Below are 3043 nucleotides of genomic sequence, written 5' to 3'. Positions count from 1 at the left end.
TGATAAGAGGAAGAGGCAAACTCCAAATTGATCTTGACGACCTCATGTGATAAATGCACGAAGCTACAACCGCGATATTTACAAATTTGATGATTCTTTTACTATATTTCGAAAACAAATCGCTTTTTGCGAACTTGATATTTTATCATATTGATTATGAATATCTTAATGTTAATGCGGTTTTTTCTGTATTATAGTTAAAAACTATAAAAACAAAACAACGTTAATTTTGTCATCAAGCCCATTAATTGACGAATTAACCAATCAGGGTCACGTACACGCGACATCGCACAAATACTATATAAAAACATCAAATAGCATCGTATATGAGCATTTACAAAAGCTAAATTACGTAGTCGGTACAATAAGCCTTTAAATTTCATTTAAAAAACTCTACGTACTCTTTCCAAACAACCCAATATCAGCCAATACTATTTTGCTGTCTCACTTTTATGTTTTATTTTTCTGCCACATAGATAATGGAGGCGCTGTTATCTCCATTACAACATGAAAATCCAAGTAGTGAACGTTGATTATTTCGCGACTACTTGTCGGCCGTACTCGGATACGTTCGGCGACGCTCGGCTTGGCGGGTAAGTTCGCGTGGCAGCGCGCTTCAACTCCAGTTTACAATCGACGTTTGGAGAGTTGTGTCACCATAGTTGGATACATCTCGCGTAAAGATTCGTAAAGACAGGACCGCGTCAACGCGCGTAACGCGCGGCTAAAAGAGACGCGGATAGAGATAGCTAATCATTATGCTGTTTTTTTTAGGAGCAAAATGCTGATTGATTACCGCGTTGTTCCTTGTCACACGTAACGCGTTGACGCAGCCGGCCTAAAGTACGCAAAAAATGAACTCTCGTCTCACCGCAACACAAGATCACATTCTGTCTTTTCAACATCGAACAATAAGACGCGAAGTATATACTTCAAATATATAAATTGTAGTTTTAAGTGAAAATCAAGTGGAACATCTCGATATAACTCAGACGTGTGGTTTTTTCGAATTAATAGAAAGTATAATATTTTCTCATGGAATTCTGATATTTGAGCAGTGACACTCCACCGGCATGCCAACAAAAATACTAGATTGCACGTTGAGGTATTTATTTTATTTTTATAAAATTTGTTTATTATTTTATAGAATCGATCGTGTGTAATTTAAACACGTACTATTTCGTATAAGTACATATACGTGTATATCACGTGTTTTTAGTATAGTCGAGAGCGTTTTTCACAAACCTGTGTAAAACAATACTATTCGTGAGGAATAACATTTTTTATTTTCATAAAAGTGACGAGTTATTCTATTCGTTTGCAACGTAACAGAATATGTTACAATTGATAGCGACGATTTTGTTTAATGTACACTTATCAATATTTCTCTTTATTGTTACATTTACTCTGCTAAAATAGAATAGTGTAATATTGTTATTCTTTATATTGTGCACGTACCTGTTGATTCTCGAATTTAAAAAGCTCTTATTATGTTTATAATAGATTTGATATAGTTGTCGCAGATATCGCGATCGTGAAAGTTAAATTAAAGTTTCTTTGTTTTAAAATAATTTGATTTCTAAAAAGTAGAAATAAGATTTTTTAATTATTTAGAAAGTGTATAAAAATACTTTTTCTAAATTCTCGGTCGTATATATAGCATATATCTCGCTGCGTAAATTTCGCCGGTTACACAAATGTATAATGTATTTTGTCAAATGTAAATACATTCACGGTCGAGAGAGAGTTAAACACCACACTTTTCTGCTTCATCTCGAATGTGAATATCAAACGAAGTATAAACATTATACGGGAAGCTGCTACTTAATACTTTACGCTTTGTTTTAAAATTCGTGAGCGTTCTATAGATTCGCTCCGTAAACTCAGACGGATTTTATCGGACTTATTTCAAAGCTCTCTCCGAAGCTTTCTCACGAAACTTCTCCGAGTCGTTGTTGCTTCATCTTTCCATTCGGATTGTTAATTCATATCGCCATTTGATACAAAGTCAAGCGTATCATAATCATACACTCGATCGGTCTGAAAAAATGTAACGCGTTTTTGACATGTGCCATGTTTCAATTTCGTTTAATTTTGCTCAATTTTAATGAATTGTCCGAAAACTTTCCACTCGTGGACTCCTTTCGGTCCAAGTGAACATCGTGAAATAAAAACACAGGGTGTGCAAGTTGTTACGTCTAAATTGGCTTAGTGATTTAAGTGGATTGGATCAAGTGGCTGATAACATTTATTTAGGCGGAACACACAATACAAAATTACATCAAAATGATATGGTAAATGGGTGATATTCAGCACATCGCAAGAGCGTCGATTTGACATCGCAGCAAAAGAGTTAAGAATAGCTCTAACCATCACCACTCTCTCTTTCAGTTATTTTCCTTCTTGCGAAGTAGCATCACGCACTAAAAATGTAATTATGCTCATCTACTTGCTATTTTGTCTTCTTTGTCTTACAGTGTTACATTACTTTTTTTGCAAATTGTTTTATTTGTTTCTTCGTCACTTACTTTTACACATTAATTTAAAGAAAGCACGATTATCTGAAAATTTAACTTTGACATCAATTTAGTTCCGCACGTTTTGTCGTGTATAATATTTTACGGAACAGCAATTGACAATGTGTATTAGGAGTCGCTATTTTCTGGAAAAAAACATAAAGTCTCGCGAAATAACGACATTGTGAGGTCATATTGTGCGCCGAGCTCAAGTACATCGTTACTAAGAGATAATAAATCATAAGAATGTTCGCTTGCTGAGCTGTAGGTTTATAAGAAAACAGAACTTCTTGTTGTAACAATTGTGTATTTTTAATATTTAAATAGCAACTTTGCTCTCCTAAAAGTTGATCATATTTTTGCAAACTTCCTTCATTTATTTATTATACAACAAATTTTCTTTACTCGCAAAAGATTGCGTCAACTTTTGCGCATCTTCAGATTTGATTGTGATCTCTTTTCCTCTCTCTTTTTTTCTTTTAATTTTGTCAAGAGTTGATCGCAACATCTAGCAGACTATCCACGCC

At 34.3% G+C, this 3043-nt stretch overlaps 1 protein-coding gene across 3 annotated transcripts in view; it reads left to right on the top strand.

Annotated features, from left to right (window-relative positions):
* Positions 1-646: 646 nt before the first annotated feature.
* Positions 647-3043, top strand: part of LOC109859136 (pyroglutamylated RFamide peptide receptor-like) — a 47530-nt gene continuing 45133 nt past the window's right edge. For 2 of the 3 annotated variants that reach the window (XM_020437084.1, XM_020437082.1), the window contains exon 1: positions 647-1105. The gene's annotated coding sequence lies outside the window, so the exon portion shown is untranslated. The remainder of the gene's footprint in view (positions 1106-3043) is intronic. The other variant, XM_020437083.1, reaches the window with a different exon arrangement.

This window comes from Pseudomyrmex gracilis, unplaced genomic scaffold, assembly GCF_002006095.1.
Source record: "Pseudomyrmex gracilis isolate BER0280 unplaced genomic scaffold, ASM200609v1 scaffold_242, whole genome shotgun sequence".
NCBI lineage: Eukaryota > Metazoa > Arthropoda > Insecta > Hymenoptera > Formicidae > Pseudomyrmex > Pseudomyrmex gracilis.
The sequence above is the reverse complement of the archived record's forward strand: the minus strand, read 5'-3'. Positions and strand labels throughout refer to the sequence as shown.